The following is a 17,479-nucleotide window of genomic DNA, read 5'->3' as shown; positions in this document are numbered from 1 at the left end:
TGAATCCCTTTTCTTTAAAGGGAAATGGTCCTTCATAGCAAGGAGGAGTGTTTCTCAGCCGCAGGGCCATAGGTCTGCTGGAAAGCGGGTGGTAGGTTGCTGAGCTTTCTTGAGCCAGGGTGTTTCATGGATGTAGCTTTGAAGGGCCGTTGAGCTAGTAGTGTTCCATTTCACTCGCTCTTGCTCTATGGAAGGCACTAATTGGGGGTATAGCAAAATAAGAGGTGATGGCTAGAAGGTTTCGAATTAAATTTAACACAAGTCCTGAGCCTGCTGGGCCTAGAAACCCAAGCTGCTACTCACTGATGAGGCTGAAAAACCATGGTCTGGAGGTTGTGCCTGTGGGTATGATTCATTCAAAACCTTCCAGCCATCAACTTTTGTTTTTACTACGTGAGGTCGGGTCAACCAGTGAATCGTCCCAGTGCTGCCACCAGGACCGGCATCCTCTTGTTTGGGGAGATACCTGGTCATTTTAGTCACTCGATAGTCAGGCAGGGGACCTCATCACAGTATGAAGTCAAGGGGACGATGCAGAATACCAGTCAGCGTCCAACACACATTCTTCAATTCCTTCCCATTGTTTTTTGGAGGAAGGGCCTGAACCACTCCAGAGGCAGCCCAGATACTTCACCAACTGATTGGGCTATGACAAGGTAATATTTTGGTTGACTGTGTCCATACCAATTTTGCTATTTTCTTGCAAGACCTTAAACTTTTAAATGTTCAGGGTACCACTCTGATGTGCAGCATTATATTCATAATTTATAATTTTGTTTCCATGTTCACTTGTGCTGTGACAAATTGGGCTACATCCCAACCAGCAGTGTAATCAAGTGTGACTGTAAAAACAGAAGCAATTCAAAGTGGGGCCACTGTCGTCTCCATTTGATTTTCAGTAAAGCTTTCCCGGTGTCTAATTTGCTATCTTCTGTCATCCTCCAGACCCAAGGCTGATATTCTAATGTCCCCTTACTATCAGTCGTGGATTACTCGAAGCAGTTCTCCTTGTGGGCTGTTTGCATCAGCGATTGACAGCTATCTTTGAAGTAACAAATGCCCTGAATACAGTTTATTTTTTTCTTATAGAATTATCGAGAGACAATTAGGCAGTTAACCAGGTTCGATTGGGAGTGAAGTTTGTTCATTGCCTTAAAGAGTTAATTTCTTCCAAGTTACCGGTTGGATGTTTTGTTTACATGAGAAGAATTTTATGTTGCTTTCTATATGGACACTGGTAATACATGGTGGCTTTTTTCCATATATCCTCAGTCTGATTGGAGGCCAAGTTGGGGAAAAGGAAACAAAGGGTACATTAGTAACCAAAGATTGAACCAATGCACGTTCCAGGTTTGATCACTCATTTATGTTTCAATCGTTTGCCCAAACCAAAACTGGAGAGTTAGATCCTAGTCCATCAGTGTGCTTTAAACACACAGAGCACACACTTGATGCTTACTGTTTAAATGAGTAGGGTCAGAGACTCTAAAATCCTTATGAGGAAACGTCACAAACCCATTTGCCCTCAAATCCAAATACCTCAAAGACCAGGTGTTTATGTTCATTAAATCAAGGGCGAGTTGTATGTGTGGGAAATGATACCTCAAGACACGTGCCCATAATTTCCACATCACTGAGAATATCTTCAACCAATTGGTTGCGGTTTAGATAACCTCAATTAAAACGTGTTTCAAAGACAGCTGCGTTACCATCCATTTCCTACTCTACAGTGCATGAAGCGCTGCGGCAAGCTATGGATACTTTCATATTGTCTGCCCAGATGAGTGCCTGTATATATTACAAGCAGTCTTTAGGACATCTACCATAACACCTTAAATGAATGATAGTATATTGATAACCAGGTGTGTCTATTTATGTAACAATTGCCTGTAACGTATCCCTGTAAGTTTGCACTTCCTTTTAGTGGAAGGCTTCCTGGTATGCTGGATAAGGATTACATTTTCTTTAGGAAGGTTGGCTCTCCGGCACCAAGCTGGTCCATTCTGAGATTGTGCCGTGAACGAAAGGCAGTTCTCCATCTGATGACATAGATACTGCATGGGTGATGTGATGGAGAATCAAACATGGGCCATGATGGAGCTACTATCACCAAGTAAGGGGAGCTACGAAAATCACTGCAAGCAGCAGAGAAAAAAGATGTGAAAAACATCTGGAAAAAAAGAAAGAACTCTCCAAAAAAGGCTGAGCGCGTCCCTAAGAGATGAATGACCCGCTTCTAAGTGCATGAAACAAACTCGATGCACAGATTGTTTTCTTCCTCGATTATTCATTGAGATGATACGGCCACCCTGTGGCGAGTACTGTGGCTGGGCATACTCGGTCAAAGGGATCTCTAAAGGCAGCAAGCGAAGGTATTCCTGGAGAGTGCAATTGGTATTCGATAAAGTTCTAGTTTCACGCCGCCCTGTTATTAGCAGCACCGGTCGGAGGGGGAAGGAAAGCCCACTGTGCTACCATTATACAAAGAAACTGCACTAGTCATCAAAGCTGTTCCTTTTCCATCAGTGCATAATGAATCTTTGCACTTGCACCAACTAATTCACTTTTTGATAGCGAATTTAGGCAATCTCAGTGATGATACCATGCCCAACAGGTGGACACAGATCCTGATACTTCACCGGAAGAGCCCGAAGAGGAGCCCTTATTTTCATGTTCTTTTAAATATTTCTATTCAATCATTGATGAAATCATGGCATGGATGATGTGGCTGAAACCAGAGGACCTTCTGAGCTGGGGTGCGATTTTGACATTGAAGGCAGGCTCATGGCCATCCCGATCCAGAGCAAAAGGTTTGAAGCAAAGTATATAACGTACACCAGGTCGACCCAAAAATAATCTCCCACCCTTAATAGCCTTCTTACTTCAGTGGTAGACCCGCCCATCCGTCCATGTCAAACTGCTAGCTTCCATTTTAGCATACCCACTCGACACCTGTTTGGTTATGCAGTTGATCTCTGCAATACAGTATGCTTCTTTGTTGGGTGGATATTGTCTCCCGATTATATCCTACTTAAATGTATAGAAAGTCAATGTTCGTGACTTTAATCCAACAAAGCCTGGAGAGAAACTCAGAAAAATAATTGTCAGAGTTGCTATATGAACATGGAAAGACTGGTCTACAGCAGAGGTTTGCAAGCTTTAGGTCCCCATATGTTTTGTAAAATAATGCCAATGTTCCCTCACCTTAACCTCTGACTCGTAACTTTGATGGAGTTAGAGCCGGAAACATCTGGGGAACCAAATGTTGCAGAACCCTGGGTGGGAAATGGCTGGTAAAGGTGGTGGGTGTTGCTTAAGGACTTGCTGCCGTTAAGGTTTTCTGGCAGGGATTAGCAGTGAAAATGCGAGAAGAGTTGCTTTATTACTTGCTGCCTTGGGGGCTTCCTCTCTCATAGCAGAAGGCAGCAAGCAGGGAATCGCTGATGTAGAGACTGACTCAACATTGCACTTGCAAAGGTCAGCTTGTCTAAAACTCACCGGAATATAAACGAGCAGAAGCATAACTCTTAATCTACCAATAAACAAATCAAGTATGAGTCTGCCTTCCTTCCCTAACCTTCATCCTCTGCCTGTAACTCTCTATATACTTTCTCTCCTTGACCTTTCAAGTCTACCGGTCTTAGTCTAGCATAATGGTATCCATATTATTGTAGACTATAACTGGAGCCCTTTGTTGTAAAGCACTCTGGTGGGTCAACGCTACTTTATGCTATGCAAAAAAAACACATACATACATACATACATGGCCTTGCTATCTGGCTCTACACACAGTCCAATGGGTAGGTGAGGTGTGTGGCACCATAATGGAAGTAATCCAGCAGCACTTTGAACTGCTTCACTCATTAAGGGCACTAAGCATATGGACAACATTGGTCAAAAGATTTACCAAAACCCCCTCTGTGTACGGTTTGCAGTAAGAGCAAGGACCTTTTGATCTTTACATCTGCCCTAAGAGAGGCATTGCTGCCCACGCTTTTGTTACTTTGATCACATTCCAATCTGAAGGCTATATGCATATAGGTGGAGTCCTCTTGGTCATACCTCACTGCTGTTTGTAGAGGAATTCGAGACAAAACATTTTCTTTGTGGAATGCAGTGGTCAAGCCTTTCTTTGAGGGAAGCCCATCACTATTCCCACTGAGCGACTTCTGCTTCATAGAATTTTAAACCTGTGTTTATGGTTCTGGTATACATACCATTACCGACATGCGGTCCAGCGCTATAAGCGCCGGATCACAAGTAGCAGTGCAGCAGTAAATCCCCATTGGGTCGCGCTACTACCACCAGCGGTAATAGTGCTGAAAACGAGCGGTAAGGGGACATTTTTACTTCCAGCAAAAAGCTGGAGGTAAAACTCCCATTTACTGCCCAACTCATGATTGGGACAACCCTTAATTGCGCCAGTAATAGCATTAACTCTGCATTAAAGGGCTAAGGCCTTACTCATAATGAGGCCCTATATCTGCATGAAACATTAAGCTAATCTGAAAGACTGTGTTTGTTCACCATTAGTTATCAGCAAGAAGCGTAATGATTTCCAGGCCTGATCAGCCAGTGGGTTAGGTTTGGAGGGAGGCTCATGCCGTGTTTCACAAGGACAAGGTCATTGTAAGGTTGCAACTCTCCTTTCCACTAAAAATGGTCCTATTTCCACATGAACTAAGAAATGTGCTTGCTTTCTTTTCCCCCCAAACCTATCCTCCAAGTTATAAAGCACTATGCATCATCCTCCACCTAGGCTCTAAAACTCTACATCATTCGGACCTAAGAAGTCAGAGCCTTGGATCGTCTATTTGTAACTTTCGGTGTTTCTTAAACCAGACTGCAGGCTTCCAAGGTCTGAGTGACTCGATAATGGGCTACACCTTATGGGTTTTAGATGTATTACTCCCTGGACATTCGCTTCAGCTTGGATGATAATTTTGTGTCAAATATTTTTATTGTTATTAATATATCTGAAACAAGATATATTAAATTGCAGCATATTGCTGTGATTAGAGTTTATAGTTCTCCAACATGGGGTCTGGCATGGAGTCCCGCCCCTGGTGGCCATCTTTGGATTTTTACTGCACATTTCAGTGCAGGGAGTCCTCGAGTTCTGCTCTCTGAGCTTTCTTTCGATATTTGTTGGGTTTTTTTCAACGATAAATATCAACATTTTCAAAACCACTGATGCCTAGTCAGTTCCAGTAACGGGGCTCGGTTGCCAGTGAAGTTTCAACATCTACACTTCATGACAACTTGGGGAGGCCGAACAAGGCCTACTTTGTGCCTTGCCATGTCTGAGGAAGGCAGGAGAAATCTGTTCAGGCTGTGCTCCTGGTGTGGCTTGAGGAGCATCTACATGAGGATAAGCACACGAGATGTCTCTACTGTCTGCATCCCGATCCTGAAGAGGACCGATACAACATCTGCTGAAGTTTTCCGGCCAAAACCATGAGGGACCGCTACTGACAGTTGGTGGTGTGGTTGAAAGAGGACAGGGCCCCCTGGTGTGGCCTCGGGAACTCTCAGGCGGAGCCCAGCTCGAGCTGCACTCCAGAACGTGCTCCCTCGGGTAATAGGTTGAGATCGGCTGAGGATGTAACCCCAGAGGGCATCCGTTAGGCCAAGCGCCAGGCAGTTGATCTGGCTAGAGACGCTGTGGATTCGGGTCCTAATGCAGGACAGATGCGTTCCCCCATCTACAGTGAGCTTGCCAGTGGCTGGCGTGTTATCAATAAGGTCCTTGATGCATAGTGTTTAGTCTCGGGAGAAATTTAAGAAGCACTCCTGAAAGGAGTCCTCATCAAAGCCCTCAGCGACGCCCACCTCCACGGCTTTGTCAACAACTGCAAAGCCATCGTATACGGTCCCTCCGGCCACGACTCTGTTGACAAGACCCCCCCCCCCTGTCGAAGGTTGCTCAGTCATTGGCTGCAGGGGGTTCACCTTCGCGGATGGTCCCTTCAACAATCCCATTGATGCCCACCCCGTCCACAGCCACCATATTGACGATCGCCTTGTCGACTAGCAAAGGAAAACCGCTGTTGAAATCTACGGCAAGGGTTTTGCTGCCTCCAAGGCCCACGACTGCTCAGAGCACAACCACTGCTTCTTCGACCGCCACTAGCCAGTCAGTGAAGGCACCGGTCGTATCTTTAACCCTAAGGGAAGTGGCTAGAGCAGGAGACCTGTTGCCACCGGCGGATGTCTTTTAAGAACAGAGGGTAAGTCACAGAGAGAGCTCCAGTGCTCCTTTGGTCCTTTACACTAGCTCTGAATATGACACTACAGTAATGCCTGGACACAGGTGGCAACAGCCCCGTCGGCATGGTGTCGCCAAGGCACACACACACAGTGAGGGGCACCAGCCCTGGGCCCTCCTGGCAGGCCCAGGGGCCCTTCCTCAAGGGATATGTCCCAAGACATCTTTACAGTGCTCAGTTCTCTGATCTCAGAGATACAGCAGCTGCTACAGCTGATAGCGGGCCTGTCAGGGAGCACCCCCAGGTACAGCCCTCCAAGACTTCTGCCCAAGCATCGCTCGGGTAACCCGAGGCCACCACAGTCACCACCGCCTGTCCCGACACCGCCAGGTGACGCACCGCAGACTGATGCTGCTACTAACGCGGATACGGCACAATGGACACAGATGACTGACGACTTCGTCCCAGCCGATGAGGAACCAGTAGGTGCAGATGATAGAGCTTCACCGCCCAAAGAAGTCTGTTCATTCCACTCCATGATGGCGAGGGCATCTACCCTCTTTAATTTGGTGGCGGAGAAGTAGTAGTAGGAAGGCTTCCTCTACCAAAGGCGTGCTTCAGCCAGGAAAACTATTTTGTCTGTCCTGTTACTGGACGAGCTATGGGAAGAGGGCCTAGCCTTGATGAAGTCCTCAAGCTGTGCACCAGCAAAGCAGGACACGCTGGAGAAAAAAATACAGGGTGTCGGACTCCGCCTCCAAATGTCTCCACTCACAGCCATCTCTGGATTCAGTGGTCTCGGCCGCAGCAAGCAAATGGTCTGCAAACCCATCCTCCAAGTACATGATCCCGCCAGACCACGAGGGGAAAAAGCGGGATGCATTTGGGAAGCACATCCTATACACTGCAGCATCTACCATCAAAGCCTCCAAACACCTAGCCATCCTTGCCCGGTATGATAGGGAGTTATGGTTCCAGCTGGGCCCGCTCCTAGAGTTCTTGCCAGATGAGGACGGAAGCTCTTGCCCCGTTTCAGGAGGGAGACGTGGCCTCCGATCATGCCATCACAGCACTGATGGATGTCTCAGATTTAGGCTTCTGCCAAATTGGGAATGGCGTAGCGCTCCGGCACCAAGGCTGGCTAAAAGCCACCAATTTCAGACCTGACGTTCAAACCAAGGTGGTAGGTATGCCTTTCGACAGGGATAATCTCTTTGGAGAAGCGATGGGTGAGACGCTACAGGCCATCAAAACAGACACAGACGGCGATGTCCCTGGGAACCCTGCAGCAGAGCCGCTCTTCTTCCTTTCGATCCTCAAGGAGTAAATCTGGAAGATCTTCCAAAGGATAAGCCTCCACTTCCTACCGTCAGCCTTCCAGCTCCACGGCACAGGAATTGTATAGAGGTTGACCCCAGGCCTTCGGCGCCCGCAGGGGGTAAACACAAACTACCAAGTAGGCCTGGCTTGGCCCCAGGTCCCCACTTCTGCACCCCAGTGAGAGGTCGTCCATCAAATTTCTTCGATGTGTGGAAAAACATCACCACAGACGAATGGGTGCTGGACATTCTGCAGCAAGGACATACACCTATAGTTGATACACAGATGCCCTTGTATTCCACCCAAGCAAGGAACAACATACTGCCCAGCTACTCTGAGAGGTGCAAGCCATGCTAGCAAAGGGCGCAATGGATCCAGTCCTGCAATAACTCCAGAGCATACGCCAGATACTGTCTGCTCCGAAAGAGGTCTGGGGTGGAGAGGGGTTGGAGGGAGGTGAGGAGGGGTGGTGGAGGTGGCGGGGTGGTGGAGATGGCAATAAATATGTTAGTGCGCGGTACAAATATCCTTTAACATTATCACCACCGGAGTGGTCCTCTGGCGGCTCTGAAAGAGGGAGGGGGGTGAGTTAGTGGGAATGAGCTGGAAAAGTGCAAGATAGCAGTGATGTGCTGTTGGCAGCCTCAGCCTGGTGGGTCCGTTGACTGGGCTTGGGGTGTTTTTACAGTTGGCAGTCGTGTGCAGTCTATGTGCGGGTTGTTTTGTTGTTGCCGTATAGTGAAGTTTGTGCAGTTTGCTGCGTTTTAGGCTTGTGGTTGTGTTTGGTTAGAGTTTGAGAGGTGTATGCAGAAGGATGAAATTGTTAGTGAATTGGTTAGTTGGCATTGCTGTCCTTGCAAATATGTCTAGGTGTGATGCCTGCTATCATTCTGCCAATTTTCAATATTCTGTCTAGATGTGAGGCAGGCTTGTGATCACGATTCCATTAAAGTGTTGCACTTGCCGTCATTCAGTTTCATTTAAGTGTTCTAATGTTCACATTTGTATCTAGATGGGACGCATGGGACGCATGCCAAGGTTAAGAGCTCCATCCAGGTGTGGCGCATGCTAACATTCACACTTCTATCTAGATGCGACACAGGCTAAGGTCAAGAATTCCATCCAAGTGTGGCGCATGCTTACTTTCATATTTCCATCTAGGTGAGACGCAGGCTTAGGTTTAAGAATTCCGTCTAGGTGTGGCACATGCTTACATTCACATTTCTATCTAGATGCGACGCAGGCTAAGGTTAGGCATTCCATCTAGGTGTGGCACATGCTTACATTCACATTTCTATCTAGATGCAACGCAGGCTAAGGTTAAGAATGCCATCCAAGTGTGGCACATGCTAACATTCGTAATCCTGCCTAGATGTGACACAAGCTAAGGTTAAGATTTCCATCTAGGTGTGGCGCATGCTAACACTCACATTTCTAACTAGATGCGACGCAGGCTAAGGTTCCTGGTTCATTTTCCTTAGTGGTTTCGTCTTTTCCAGATAATGACTGCTCTGCGCACATCAAGGGGGGAGGGGGGGGGGATGGCGGTGTGTGTGTGTTTGCTTCTTTCTGCCACATAAGTGGGGTTCTGGAAGAAGGTGGGTAGTTCTATTGATTGGTTCACATGTAACTTTGAAATGAATTTTGGCGCAAACCGTGGGTCAGTACGCAGAACCACCTTGTCTTTGTGAATTGTGACAAATGGGTCTTGAACTGAAAGGGCCTGTAGTTCACTAACTTCTTATTGAATTAACTGCCACTAGGATTGCGGTCTTGTAAGTGAGTGCTTTAAGGCTAGCCTTATGCATAGGTTCAAATGGAGAGCCCATTAGTCTAGTTAATACCACATTTAGGTCCCATCTGGAAGCTGGGTTTGAAATAGGGGGATGCAGTCTTTTAACCACTTCCATAAATGACTTGATCACTGGGCTCTTCAACCACAACACCTTCTGGGACGTAGTATAAGGTGAAAGTGCAGTTAGGTGGACCTTCAGGGAATTAAACAACCAGACCCGAGTCAAGTAGGTGAGTCTGGTATAAGACAATATGTGTTGGTGAGCAGTCTATGGGATTGATGCTCTTGGAATTGCACCAGACAACAAAGCGTTTCCATTTATTGGAGTAGCAATGTCTGGTGTTAGGCTTTCTTGCTTCTCTAAGTATGTCTATGCATCTCGGAGGAAGTTGGAGGTGCCCGAATTCTATGATTTCAAGAGCCAGGGTGCTAAGTTGAGTTTGTGGGCATGGATGGAGTGTTTCCCCCTTGTCTTGTGATAGCATGTTTTATGGGCAAGGTAGCCTCATCGGAGGAGAGATAGATATCGCCATCAGATGGGAGAACCAGGGTTGGCAGGCCCACCAGAATCATTGTGCACAATCTTGTTGAGTAGGGGAGTCGGGGTGAGCATAGACAAATTTCCCTGACCATGTAATCCAGGGACCGTTCCCCTTGGAGCGGTTCTAGGGGTACCTGGAGGCATAATCTGAGCATTGTGCGTTCTCAAGAGTTGCAAACAAGTCGATCTCTGGGAAGCCCTGTTTTGTGAAGACGTTGGAGACGATGTCTTCATGTAATCGCCATTCATACCCTGTGGGTAGTGGGAAGTCTCTGCTGAGCATGTCTGCCAGAAGATTGAGTTCCCCTGGAACGTGTTGACAAGAGGAACATCTTGTGTTTGGGAGCCCACTTCCATATGTTCTGGGACAGTTTGGATATCCCTGGAGAGTGTGTGCCTCCCTGTTTGTTCAGGTAATACAGGGTTGTGGTGCTGTTTGTGAGGACTAGTACTGTCTGTTCCTGTAGTTGTGTTTGAAAAGCCTTCAGGGCTTTCAACACTAACAACAACTCCAACAGGTTTATGTATTTGGATGCTACTGCTGGGGACAAAATGCTGTGTGAAGGAGGTGAGCTCCCCCTCGCCCCCCAGTGAGAGATGCGTCCATGGTGACAGTGGCTTCTACTGCAGATGTGGCAAAGGCTTTCCCTTGTAAGAGGTTTTCCCTCGACCACCACTGCAGAGAGAGAGAACGAGGGCTGCAGAGACAACCACTAGATCATCCCATTGTCTGCTGGCCTGGCCCATTGGCTGTTGAGCCACTCTTGTATGGGGTGCATGCGCAAACATGCGTATGGGACTAAGTAAATGCAGGAGGCCATCATCCCCAACAGTCGCATGGCTTTGCATACATTCACCTCGTGTTTGTCTACATAGTGAGGGATTTGGAACAGAATGTTTTGAACCCTCTTGTTGGAGGGGAAGATGAGGCCGTCTTCCTTCCGAATTGGAGCCCCCAGAAATTGTTTGACTTGGCTGGGGTCTAGGCTGGACTTTGTCTTGTTGATTGAGACTCCCAAACTGAAGAGTAGATCTACCATTGTCTGGGTGTTTGTTAGGCATGTTCTGAATGAATCCCCTATTATTAGCCAATCGTCGAGTTAAGGATAGACTGGAATGGACTGCCTGTGCAAGTGAGCCGCTACTACTGACTGCACCTTTTGTAAATACCCTTGGGGCTGAGGCAATGTCGAAGGGAAGGACCTTGAACTGATAGGGGTTGTCCTCAATCATGAACCTTGGGTACTTTGTGTGCTGGCAGCATTTAAATATGAAAGTATGCATCTTTCATATGTTATGTTGCCATGTAATCCCCCTGTGTTAGCAGAGGGATTACTTCCTGCAATGTTGTCATTCTGAACTTTTGAGGCTTGACAAACGTGTTCGCTGGGCGCAAGTCTAGCACAGGGCGCATGGGGAGAACCTTTTTGGGTACAAGGAAGTAAACTGAATAAATACCCTTTTTTACCTGTAGCATGGGAACGACTTCTATCGCGCCCTTTTCTTGAAGGATTGCCACCTCTTGCAGCATAATCTTCAGGTGTTCTGGCGTTGGTGGTCAGTATCTAGGTGGTCAGCTGAACTTGATTCAGTAACCGTGGGTGACGGTCTTTAGCACCCACTGGTATGTGGTGATTCCCTCCCATGCATGAAAGAAAGAGGTTGTTCGTCCCCCGACCGGGGAGGCATGGGAGGGGACCCAGACTGGCGAGTCATTTTTTAGCTGAGACGGGGAAGCCTCTTGGAGTGGAGTTTCTACCCTTTCCTTTGCTACGGCACTGCCCTCTTTGTTGATATTGTCCTGTGGCAGTCGCCCCAGGTTAGTGTCTTCAACTGGCTTGTAAATAAGGGATGCCCAGATCTTAGGCTTAAAGCCTGAATTCCTAAGTCACGCATGCCTTTTAAGCAGGTTACCTTGGCCCAGTGTTCCTCCCGCTGTTTCTGCAGCATGCAGGGGGTATTTTTGAGGATATTCTGATTGACCTGCCTCCCTTCCGAAACAACTGCCAGATAGCGTGATTGTGCCGGCTGTGGGACTTCTTGCCGGCCCTCCTGGAGCAAATTCCATTGGACATCACTATAACTAGCCAGCAATGTGGTGGTGTTAGCTATACTAGTGGAGTAAGCTGCTGTTGTAATGTGCTTTCCAAGGGCATATAACTTCTTCGACTCGTGGATTTACAGCTCTTGTTGGAGTTGGAGTTAAAAAAGGATCAGCGTTGGGCCTCTTGATATAATTCAATAGTGGCATTGCTTGACTTGTGGGTGGTATTTCCTTTAAAATGTCCTCCACAAAGTCAGTGTCTTGTACCGCCTCTAGAGTGGCAATTTGGAAGTGTTCGGCAGCCTTTTTAAGGATAGCATTGAAGACCATTTGGTCATCAATAGGTGAGGCTTGTCTTTTAGGTGGTGCTGAGGGAGGATCTTTACATAGGGTGTCTGGATCTGGAGTAGTGGAAGGTGTAAGCCATGGTGACTTGCCTACCAGGTCATTACCCTGGTCTGGCGCCTCGTCAAAGGGATTCTCTTCCTGATCAAAGGTGTCTTCATGGATTTCCTCAGCTTCTATCAGGTCAAACATCTCATCATGAGGGAACTGAATTGAAGTTCTTTGGACAAAGTAGGGTAAGAGTCTTCCTCTCTTGGTCTCTTTGGGGGTGATAAACGTTTCAGAAAAATCTATAAACTTGGAAAGCTTGTTCATGTATCCCTCAAGCCTATCTCTGGTCCATAGGGATGAACTAGAGTGGTCTGAAGGGGGAAAAGGACTCTTTTTGAGGACTTGGGTCTCTAGGCGGTCGAGATTTGTCTGCTAGTGTCTTAGATAGTGGCTGCGACCCATCTGAATTTTCTTATCGACGTGTCCTTTGGCTTATTTGCCGCCGAAATGATGATCGTGAGAGACTCGCGTATCGGGAAAGGGATTTCGACGAGCCGGACTACTTTGTCGTGGTTTTCCAGCGCTGGCGAAACCCTTTGGCGCTGACGTGCTCTTATGAGGCGTCTCTGCGCTCTTATGGTGTTTGGTGCTGACGCCCTTTTGACCTGAATGCCTGGACACATGCCAAATCGACGCTTGCGGGGAGGGCGGCTGATCATAAGGATCGGTGGCTTCCATCAAATGTTTTGATGTTCCCTTTGGCATCTGTGGCCTTCCCGACAAGTCCGTCGAGGATGCTTGGGGATGGAGGGTTGTGGGTTTTTCTTTGTGGTGTGTGTGTGTGTGTGTGTGTCCTTGTTGCCAAGGTGTTTTCTCCCCATAGCAGAACCAGTGGCCTGCCAGGGTCAGACCCCTTGGAACTTGCCTGTTCTGCAGAGAGTTCAATGGCCTCCGCATCGGAGCCATGGCTGTCGCTTACATCCTCGTCACTCGAGGTGCCTGCGCCGACGGGGGCAGCTTCTCTCGGCCTGCTGCATGCCGTAGGTCGCCCACCGCTACGTCCACCAATCTTTTATCGTCTTCGGGTGTAAAACATGGCAGCACTTGCAGGACTTACCATTGTGATCTCTAGGTAGACACTTATTACACTTATTTTCATGGCTATTTGTTGTTGCAAGAAAGGCAAAATTTAAAAGGAGTCCTGTCCATAGCTCAGGGTAAAACAAAACAGCAAAACCAGAAGAGAAGGGAGAAGGAAATGCATATTACAAAGGATTGAAACCCCACGGGGCCCCATTCTCCCTACTCTACATGCATGGTCGGAGGGTTGAAGCCACGCGGTCAACAGCGTTGACCGAAGCACCAGTCGCTGAAATCTTCAGTTGTCTTTAGCGTTGGTTCAGGAGTAGTAGTCAATGAAGAAATTATTAATATTAAACGACCAACGGTTGTGGACAATTAGAAATTTAGCAATTTACGAGCTCCGCACAGCTAGCTGGGTGGAAAACAAACAATCTGAGGGACCTCGACGTGTGAGGGATTTTGGGTACACTACATGTCACGTTAGGGATAGTGTTATAATCGCGACCATGTCGACGTCCCCTTTTGATTATCGAAAGACAAGATGCAATACTCTGCAATTACCACTAGATGTCGGACTATATGCACAGCATATGATTCTAAGCAGATTCACAAGCATCAGAAATGTATATATTCATCAGGGTACCATTTTAATATCACATTTACTTTTTATAGATTAGGGTTGAAGTGCTGCATTATCCATGCCACAAGCCAGCTGCACTGCATTTCTCTTAGCCTTTGATTTCTATAACAACCCATTGTAACCAAAACTATCTTGAACGGGGGAATTCATCTTCTTACCTTAATGCTGCAAACTAAATATTGTTAATCTAATATTTTTTTTTTGAGAAAAATGTTCCTGTCCACAAGTTGGAATGTTGACTTTATACTGGGCAAAGAAAGGTTGGTGGACACGTAATCCAGTTTCAAAATCACAGAAAATGCTTTGATACCTTTTATTCGACTAACCGTTATTATGCACAGGAGCTTTCACAGTCCCATAGACTTCATCATCAGTGCATAGGCAAAGAGTAGCAAAGAAAAAAACACTGCACAGCGCATTCCCACATAAAAAAGGAGCTTTCTCGCTTCAACACTTCCTTGGAGAAGGAATAGTATGCATGGAATACAGGTCTGGCAAAGCTGCGTTATCTTCCGGACTATAAAACATGTAGATGGGAACACAATAGTTTATCCATCGTGCCATGCTGAAGGATGCATTTTAAAAAAGAAATCGTATTCAAACATACTGTTGATTGTAATATGTTGTCAATATTAGGCACTGGCAATCTGAAAGTGGGAGGGGTTGGGGCAGTAAGCCAACCAAAATTATTCATGTTCTTTTAGAAACATATTGACGTGAAAGAAACAGTTGGAAAGCCCGGTGTGTTTTGCATTTGCTTTGCACAGAGTGTAAAATGTGTTTTATATCCTTTATGATCTATCAGGACAGTGAGTTCCATACAGCTTATTAGGTGAACTGCTTTGTGTTCAAAGTGATCACTGCAAAGTATCTACTCCAGCTTTAGATGGTGCAGTGTCCAGTGTTACCGCAGTACGCCTCGATCTCCAAAATGGTTCCCTGGCATGCATGGAATGTGGCAAATACATTACCATTTGTTAATGGTGCAATGTTTGTTCGTTCTCTCAGTGTGCCTCATGCTTGATAATTGATGGCAACCATTTGAGCTTAGACACCCAAGTTTCGGTAGTCTCTGTCCTGTCTCTACACCTATTAGGAGTTTCTGGACAGTGGTTTTGGTGAGAGGTGTTGCTGCGAGGTTGTTTTCTCTCATTGTTGATGTGATCCAATTGCTAGTCGGGATCAAAGCTGACCATATTACCTCATACAACTTGTATCTTTGTTCAGACCTCCTTTAGGTTAATCATCTTCAAGTACTGCTCCCACAATCTGTTCATATTATTAGAGAGGTCCGTTTTCAAATCATTACCAACAGGTTCTGTAGAGGGTGCCCATCCTGTGTCAAGTGGCGGCCTATTGGTGTTAGTTTTGTGGTTCAATTTGGTGCATCTGTGTAGGTGCATCCTTTTGCACAGCTGCTCTCAGGTCCCACCTACATACTTTCTTTGTAGGCTTTTCTTGCATTGGGCTAGGTATACTGTGGTCTTCAGGGCAAGGGGATTGTCTATAGCATATTTTAGCACCACTACATGAGTGTTCTACTTTCCACTGTTTGGAGTATGAGCTATTGAATGGGCCTTAACTGGGTGCAAACTTATTTGGCAACTGAGCTTTCTTCATTACTTCAGAAGGATGGCTTGGGAAACAGTGAAGGGGGGGATATAGAAGGTGATCATGAAAATCGGGGCCAAGGAAGTAGATGCCTTCAACCTTTACATCCATATTCAGTACAAAAATATTTTTTAGCAGTACGTGATCAAGTTTGTACATTGCTCACAGAGAAAGCGACAACAGGAGCCCAACTTCTTTCTCCCACAACGTGCCTTGATATTCCTAGTCTTGTGGGTAACAGTCCACCTGACCATACCAAGACTCATAGGTCTCCCTGAAATGGATGCACATTTCATCAAATGCACCAGAAATGGGTATACACATCAACGAGGAGAGGCATTCTGGGATGGTTGAGTAACTTACATTTGCTACGTTTACTACCTGGCCATTACGAAGTAACTGTTGACATCCTGTGCTGTTATCTTCGTGTCAAGGTGATCCATTTCAGATCCGTGCATCACCTGCCCAGTGCAATGGATCATTTTTTATTTACGAATTATCACAGCATATGCTCTGAACATTTTCCTTTACTCCTTTTGCAACGAGATTGGTGTCCACTGCCCAAACTGGTCACTTGACATTTCCCATGCAACCATCAACCTCATATTTTGCCAGATAGCCTTACTACGTTTTGTATAAAAGGACTGCTTGTTTTGACTGTATGCTATTTATTGTGGGTGAATCCTAAAGGAAGGGAACACAAGTGCAAAATGAAACTGCCATACGGATGACCAAGATTGCATCCAGTGTGGCAAGTTTGTATTGAAGACCTATGTATATTGCTCGTACAGATTACCTTGCTTTTCAGAATGTACAATCGTTTGTAAAGTTGGAGGGACAGATGAGGAACATTTTATAGACGATAAATGATAACTAGAAGGCTTTTTCCAACAAGTAGGTAATAGAAAAGGACCTGACAAAAGGATGTTTGTGCAAATCAGTCAAACTGAAGCAAGTAATGTCATGTTGCTGACATGTTTCAGAGGCAATCCGGCTTTCGTCTGGAGAATAGCACGTCCATTCTATCGCCTGCTACACAGTCTGCTCAATCTTTAATGAGCAGCCTCCATTTTGGACATGATACCCAAGTGTATGTTTTCCTAATTGCCAACACTTCGAACAAGCTTCACTGTATGCATGAATCTGCAAAATGTCATTACATGATTCCATTAGTCTTGCACAAGCCCCTCTCTGTGAGCTCCTTACTGTAGTACACTGCTGCCCATGCCTGGATTTACAGCATACATAGCAACTCTGCTTTCAGCATGCAATTGCACATTCCATCAAGCACAGCTAGGGGACAAGCAATACTTTTTCAAAGCATTATGCATTCTTGAGCATACTGGCTAAGCATCCACAGTGCCCATCCAGCAGGTCTGTTTTCTCCCTACCTGGCTTAAAACGTTTTACTTGAACAGCACTTTTGTGGTCTTGCTAGAAACTGGGCAGTGCATACCAGAAAGACCACACATTCCAAAAGATACTTATTAGCACTGTATTTCCTCCTGAACTTTGTTTAATAGTCAACATGCATTTCTCTCCTGCAAGCAATGTGGATGCGTTCTGCAAAAGAAATATGTGCAACTCTTGGTACCAGAAGAATGAATATTGTACCTGAAACACTGCCCTCTTGTCTTTGGGCAAGACATCTTTTGAGGAGGGGGGGGGAGATTGCTTGCTACCCTTGTTCTGTAGCACACCTAATTATCGTAAGAAGACTCATAAGCAAACCTGAGGTTGAAATTTGTCTGAAACATTTCAAATGTCGAACTGGACTATTGCCTGCCTTTGACGGAAAATCGCCTGCCTGGGTCTATCTGTCATTTTGTATGCTCTACTGTATGTATGCCTTCTGTATGGAGTTTTTGTTACAGGTAAATAAATGTTTGGTTGAACTGAA

At 46.2% G+C, this 17,479-nt stretch overlaps 1 protein-coding gene across 4 annotated transcripts in view; it reads left to right on the top strand.

The window, feature by feature from the left end:
- Positions 1–17,479, top strand: part of CCM2 (CCM2 scaffold protein) — a 553,948-nt gene extending 536,469 nt beyond the window's left edge. For all 4 annotated transcript variants that reach the window (XM_069645812.1, XM_069645811.1, XM_069645813.1 and 1 more), the window contains one exon: positions 1–17,479. This exon is cut by the window's left edge and continues 12,538 nt beyond it. The gene's annotated coding sequence lies outside the window, so the exon portion shown is untranslated.

Source organism: Ambystoma mexicanum, chromosome 2p, assembly GCF_040938575.1.
Source record: "Ambystoma mexicanum isolate Mex_15411 chromosome 2p, UKY_AmexF1_1, whole genome shotgun sequence".
NCBI classification, from domain to species: domain Eukaryota; kingdom Metazoa; phylum Chordata; class Amphibia; order Caudata; family Ambystomatidae; genus Ambystoma; species Ambystoma mexicanum.
This window is presented reverse-complemented; position numbering and strand designations above follow the sequence as displayed.